Source organism: Trichosurus vulpecula, chromosome 4 (genome assembly GCF_011100635.1).
Source record: "Trichosurus vulpecula isolate mTriVul1 chromosome 4, mTriVul1.pri, whole genome shotgun sequence".
NCBI classification, from domain to species: Eukaryota; Metazoa; Chordata; class Mammalia; order Diprotodontia; family Phalangeridae; genus Trichosurus; species Trichosurus vulpecula.
In genome coordinates this window covers 263,847,549-263,854,917 of record NC_050576.1, presented here as the reverse complement: position 1 = coordinate 263,854,917, position 7,369 = coordinate 263,847,549, and the positions used below count along the sequence as shown (strand labels likewise).

Sequence of the window (7,369 nt, the reverse complement as noted above, 5' to 3'; positions counted from 1 at the left end):
AGAAAAACTTGGCGTTTTGTTTTTATATTACAATCATTTATACATATACCCACTTCCTATCTCTCCACCGTATCTATGGAGCCTTCCCTTGTGACAAAATTTTTAAAAACTGTAACAATAGTTACGCAAAAAAATGAACACATGAACCATCACTGGCTGTCTTACACTATTTCCACACCTGTCCAACAAGAGGAGGAAGGCATCAGATCTTCATCAGAGCCAAGCTTATTCATTAAAATTACAAAGCTGAAGTCAAGTCAATTCACCAAGAATTTATTAAGTACTATGTGCTAGGCCCTGGGAGCTGACAAAATAAAGAAGTGGGGGGGGGGGCGTTGTTCCCACCTTCAAAGAGCTCACGTTGTAATACAGGAGCAAACATGTAAAAAACCAAACCATATACAGCATAAATAGGAAACAACCAAAAAAACTCAAAACCCAACACTAGTACTCAAGGGACAGGATGGAAAGCTTCTTGTATAAGGTCGGATTTTATGTGACATTTGAAGGAAGAGAAGTGGTGGTGATGAGGAAGGAGAGTTTTCCAACCATGAGGGACAGCCAATGACTACAGGGAGCAGATAGAATAACTTATGCAAGGAAGAATAAGGAGGTCAGAGTCAACGGTTCAAAGAATTTGTGGTAGGAAGCAAGGCATAAGAAGACTGAAAAGATAAGAGGAAGTCAGGTTATGAAGTGATTTAAATGACAGAGGAGTCTATCTTTGGCCCTCAAGGTAATAGGGAACCACTGGAATTAACTGACACAGTCAGATTTACAGATTTTCTGAGGGAAGGATGGACTGGCATGGTAAGAGACATGAGGAAGGGAGAGCAACCAGTAATCTATTGCAATAATTCAGACATGAGATGATAAAGGCATGTATGATGGTAGTGATAGTATTTGAGGAGAGAAAATGGCATATACCTGAGGTGTTATGAAGGTAGAAATATGATAAGATTTGACAGCTAGTGGGATATGAGGGATGAGAGAGAAAGAATATTTGAGGATGACATCTAGGTTGCAAACAGGTGTGACAGAGGATGGTGGGGATCTCAACGGTAAAAGGGAAGTTAAGAGAATGTGAGGGTTATTAGGAAAAGATAATGATTTCAATTTCAGACATGTCAAGTTTAAGATATCTAGTGACCATGCAGTTTTATAGATAGTTGAGGACAGAAGACTTGGGATGAGGAGAGAGGTTAGGGCTGGATAAACAGATCTGAGAACCATCTGCATAGAGATGGTCATTGAACCCATGTCAGCTGATGAGATCGCCAAATAAAATAGTACAAAGGGGAAAGAAGGTCAAGGAACGAGCCTTAGGGGACATCCATGCTTAGTAGGAATGGTCTGGATAAAGATTCCGCAAAGGAAATGTAAGAGTAGAACAGGAGAGAACAGTGTCAAAAAAACCTACAAAGAGCATCAAAAAGAAGAGTAATCAGTAGTCTGCAGAGAGGTCAAGAAGGATGAGGCATGAGAAAGGGTCATTATATTGGGCAAATAAGAGATCATAATAACTTTAGAGAGATCAGTTTCCACTGAATGGTGAGGTCAGAAGTCAGACTGCAGCAAGTCAAGAAGACAGATGAGCTTAGATTTAAATATGATGGTGCCACAATCAGAATTACACAAGACCTAGCAACAGAGACCTTAAAAGACCACAGGTCTTGGAACACAATATATTGAAGAGCAAGAGACCAGGAGTTCCGGGGGAAAATATCATACCCTGAAAATTTAAATATCATCTTGAATGAAAAAAATGGATATTTCATAAACTCTCAGACTTTCAAGATTTTGTTTAAAAAGATCCTGAACTTAATAGAAGATTCGACATAGAAAGACCAAGAAAACCTTAAGGTACATACCAAAGCTTGACTGTAAGGGATTCATAAGGACAGACTGTTTACCTTTTATATAATGCAAAAAGTAAAATGTATGTCCAAGAGTCTTATTAATAATTGGTGAGCTCATAAGAAAGAGGGAAGTAAACCTGACTATGATATGAATTTAAAAATTAAAACCATTTAAAAACAGCGAAAAAAAGCAACTATTTTATACAAATGAGGTGCAAGAGGATGAAAGGATATGAATTAGATGGGGGAGGAGGGCTGGTAGTTCTGGTAACTTACTTTCATCAGGATTGGGTTTAAGAGGGAACAATATATATGTATATATGTATGTATACATATATATATATATTTAGAAGAGTATAAAAATTTTCTAAGTTTAGAAGAAATAAAATGGCAGGGGTATAGAGGGGAAGAGGGCAGGGGAGGAATTTTTAGAGGGGAGAATGAGGGAATAGGTAAAAGGGGGTATAGAAGTATGTTTAGATTTATGGGAATAGGAGGATAGGGGAAGAATTCTTGGAGGGAAGTAGGCAAGTAATAAGAGGGCATAGGTAGTCAGTAGAAGTAAAGTAGAGGAATCAGGAGGGATAGGAAACAGATGTGCACAAATATAAAAACAAAAATCAGAAGTAGGGTATGCTTGGGAAAGCATATGTCAATATATGTATGTATATATTTATATGTGTATGTATATATCTGTAGCTATAGAGAAACATATCTAAACTTTACTATAGCCTTTGGGGGTTGGGGAGGGGAAAAAGAACAAAGCAAAAAAGTGCACAGCAGAAAACAAAAGAAAACCCACAAGGAAGCAAAGAAAAGATAGACAATTCTCAACACAACATGTATTATTTATCATACAGGCTTTCTTGAAATGAAAATCTATTGTTACACATTTTGAATCTTCTCTTACATTCTGTTATGCACATATGCTTTTTTTTCTTTCTTACTTTTTATTTAAGTTTCCATATTTAAGTTTATGATATGTATTGTTCCTTTTCTCTATTCTGCATTAGTGTTCTAGCCCTTGAGTCTAAAATAAAATTAAATTCAAAAAAATTAAAAAAGAAAATTAGTTTCAGTTCAGATTTCTTATTTTCAAAAATATGTATGGTGCTTTAAGGGTTTTTCAAAATCGATTCACAAACATTTATTAAGCAACTGCTTTGTGCCAGCCACTGTAATACGGTTTGCAAATCCCTTTACCTGTTACCTCATTTGATCCTCATAAGAACCCTGAGAAGTACATGCTATAATTATCCACATTTTATAGATTGAAAAACTGAGACTTAGAGAAGACAAATGAATTGCCCAGAAACACAATTTAAGGATTTGAGGCAAGATTTGAATTCCAGTCTTTCAGACTCCAAGCTCTTTGCTCTATGTACTATGTCATCAAACTGCCTAAAACAGTATCACAATTTCTCATCAAAGCTAGGAGAGAAAACCTAGTTCTTACATGAGCTTCTCTAGACATGCAAATTAATTTTTATAAAACAAACTTTTTAATTGTGTGGATTTTTTCAAAACCTTCTATCGTCTTCTTTCCAGAAAACACAAATCCTCATCTAACTAAAATAACAGCCCTACAATTCTTAGGCATCACATAGTCCATCATACTTATTTCTTTCTTTTTCTTTCTTTCTCTCTCTCTCTTTTTTTTTTTTTAACAAATCAACACTGCCTTTTTAATGGAAGTCATCCAAAATTAACATCTGTAACTAAAGAAGTCTTGGGATCCAAAGAGCCTAGAAGTTTCTAGATAAGGAAGTCAAATTCAAAACCAGTGTATATATTCACAAAGGAAGTACAGTATTTTTTGTTATCTCAACAATCTGACATAATGGAAAAATCCAAACGTGAAAAATAGGCACAAAAGAGGTTTTCCATTCTTTTCAAATGAATTATCTGTTGATATGCTAATTAAAAGTAACAGAAAATATTTATAAGAATCTGAACAAAACTAAGCATACCGGTGCAATATTGAGTAAATTTTGGTTTGACCATACCTAGAGTTCAAGAAACATTTTCATTTCTGAAGTACTTCAAAGTGCCATTATCATTCTAATCCTTCCCAGTTATCAGTAAGATTACCTTTGCTTTACAGTCTAATGCAGACCGATTTTCCAGATGACTTGATACTCCACCTGGAACTGTTTCCTGAGATGGTCAGGTTGTTGTATTTAGTGGAACCTTTAGTCTCATCTTCCCAACCTGGCCAGGAGAGATCGTCCCTAGAAGAGTCACCTACATCAGTGGCTGGATCTTCAAGCGTAATCTGAGGTGGCTCCCAACCCTCCATCTTGTCTGATTTCTTATGTGGTTTATTCTGTTTTAACACCAAACTTTCCACAAATCCAGATTTCTCTCATCTTCATATCTTCTTTTATTCTTAAGTTAGTTCCTTTAAACTTCAGGGACTTGCATTTTTCTAGTAGTCGCTATCATCTTTATTAAACATCGTGGTCACTTCTTTCCAATCTCGGAAACTGGCTCCTTGAACCTTCGTGGCAAGTGCAGACAGGGAGGAGGCAATTTCATTTTTAAGTAACTGATGTTTGATCTGAGAGAATGAGGTAGGCTCGGAGGCTGGAGTGCGGCAGCGCTTTCCCCTCTCGCTGGCTCTCTTCCTCTGGAGAATCATCCAGAAGCACTTTGCTCTTGTTCAGTTTCCACGTGCTACAGCAGAGGTAGGGGCGTTCTCTTCCCCACCCCTCTTTTTTTTTTTTAACTTGCTGGATATCGGTCAGGGTGACTGGTTGAGGATCCATAATCTTTTTTCGGGTTTATGATTTCAGTGACGGGGCCGCCATCCCGGGCCAGAGCCCAGAACTGGAGCAGAAGTCCGAGCCACTGAAGCCACTGCCGCGGGCTGGGTGCCTTGGCCATGTTAGTATCAAGGGAGCCGCAGCACGCAGGGTGCTGGGGGAGGGGCCACACTCATTTTACAGATACCAAAATGGAGAGCCAGGGCAAGTGACTTTCTCAAGATCACGCAGATATTTCAGGGCAGAGCATAAATTTGAATCCAAGTCTCCTGACTGCTGATCCAATAGTCTTACCATATCAATATACTCAATTTCGAGTGAGGGGTAAGATGAATAAGCCGGACCTCAAGGCTCATAGTTCACTGCATTTCACTTTAAGCCTAGAAAATAGACCCCCATGTGTATAAAAATAGTTCACCCTTCTAGCTTCAGAATAGCCAGTTGTAAGCTTGTATATAGCTGTCATTGTTGCATTGGTAATTAAAAAGGAAAACAAAATTCGGTATGTTTCACTATCTAAGCTCTGGCAGAACTTACAATACTGTTCTTGTATATTAAAGATACCTTTGGGAAGCATTTTCTCAAAAGAACTTGTAAAGCACGGGCCTGTTCTTCATTCAACTGAAAGGGTTAGCACCGGAGAAAATCAATTGGCAGGCATAAGAAATACTCCTGTTTCCTCTTGAACCTCACTCAATACGTTCTGGCAGTAAGCCCTGTTTGAGATTAGCTCATGGTGACTTTGGGAAAACTAGTCCCAGTCAGCAGGAGAAATGGTGGGCCCAACCACCCCTTGGGGCACTAACAATTGGAGAGTCAGGGGACCTTCAGAGGAGGCAGCAGCTGAGCAAGGCTTGAAAAGATTCCAAGAGGCAAAGGGAAAGGGGAAGAGTGTTCCAGACTTTGGGAAAGCCTGTACAAAGGCACACAGACGGGAGGTGGAAAGAGAAAAGCAATAGACCAGTTTGGCTGGGGAATAGAATACATAAAAAGCGAAGGGAAAAGGATATTTCTATGTAATCATCCTGTATATACATATATACATATGCATACATACATACACACATTATATATGTATATATGTGTGTGTATATGTGTGTGTGTGTGTGTGTGTGTGTGTGTGTGTGTATGTAGGCCCCAGGAGGGGGCCTTTAAATATCCAACAGAGGAGTTTGTAGCTTATCTTAGAAGCATGGGGGAGGAGGCAATGAAAATCACATAGGTATTTTTACATCCATAAGGACTCAGTTTTTTCATTGAATGAACAGTTGTTAAACTATATGCAAATTATTATGCTTGATACCAGAGTTCCAGAAATAATGAAATAGTCCCGGCTTTCATATTTAACAGAGAGGCTATTACAAAGGCAGGCATGTAATTATCAAATAATTTTGAGGAGGAAGACAGCAATAACAACTGGGAGGTGGGGTGGGGTCAGAAAAGTTTTCATATAGAAAGGGCACCTAGACTAAACCTTGAAGGAAGCTAAGGATTTGAGAACAGAGATAAAGAAGGATTGCATTCCAGGCATGGTGCACAGTCCATGCAAATACACAGAAGCAGGAAATGAAATGTTGAATTTGAAGAATCAATAGAGCAACTCAACTGGAACAGAGAGTGCATGAAGGGGAGTAATTTGAAATAATCCCAGAAAGGTAGAGATGGCTTGTTGAGGGCCATAGGTGTCAGGCTAAAGAGTTCGTATTCTATTTCAGAGACAAAATTTCAAAAAGATTATTTTAGCAGTTTCATGGAGAATGAACTGGAAAGTCGAGAGACTGGAGGCAGGAAGACCTATTCAGAAACTATTTCAATACTTCTGTTGGAAAGGGCCTGAAGCAGGGTCGTGGTTAAAAGGATAGATGGAAGAGATGGAGAAGTAAGTCAATGACCCTTGGTAAATGTTCAGATATGAGGAATGAATGAGAGTGAAGAGTCAAGTAGTATCCTTAGGTTTTGAATCTGGGTCAGTGGAAGAATGGGGACATCTATAACAGAAATAAGTTTGAAGGATAGGTACAGGTGGAAAAAGTATTGGATTTTGGATGAGTTGAGTTTGAGTTGCCAATGGGACATAGAAAGCCACTGAATCAGAGAATTGGAAGGAATCTCAAAGAACATATAGTCCAACCCAAGAAATAATCAGCCAGCCTTTGTTCAAAGATCTCCAGTGCGGAGAAGCACACTGCCTCTCAAAGAAGCTACTTTTACTTCTGGATGTCTAATTTTTAGAAAGAGTTTTCCATATTGCAAGCCCGATTTTGCCTCTATAACTTCTACCACTGTTCCTAGCCCTTCTTTCTGACACCAAGCAGAATGAATGGAATCCCTCTTCCACACTCCAGCCCTTCAAAGACTTGAAGGCAGCTATGATATGACCTTTAAGTTTGCTCAAGGATAGATATCCCTGGTTCATTCAAATTGTCCTTCACATGTCATGCTCAGATTGATCCTTCAAGTCCTCTCTAAAGTGTAGGATTCGAAACTAAACACAATACCATATATGGGATCTTCCTACGGCAGTGTACAGAAAACTATTATTCCCCTAGTCCCGCATCCTATACCTCATAAGGATCATTCTGATCTTTATATTTGGATGCCAAGTACTAGCACAGTGCTCAATACATAATAGGTGTTTCATAAATTCTTGATTGATTGATTTTATTGCAGCCTGAGATTACATTAGCTTTCTCAGCTGCTTTATCATACCATCCAGGTAGAGAACCATACCATACCAGCAGACAG

The 7,369-nt window shown here is 38.6% G+C and overlaps 1 pseudogene; it reads right to left on the bottom strand.

Annotated features, from left to right (window-relative positions):
* Window positions 1-3,915: 3,915 nt before the first annotated feature.
* LOC118847085 lies at window positions 3,916-4,627 on the bottom strand (annotated as a pseudogene).
* Window positions 4,628-7,369: the final 2,742 nt, after the last annotated feature.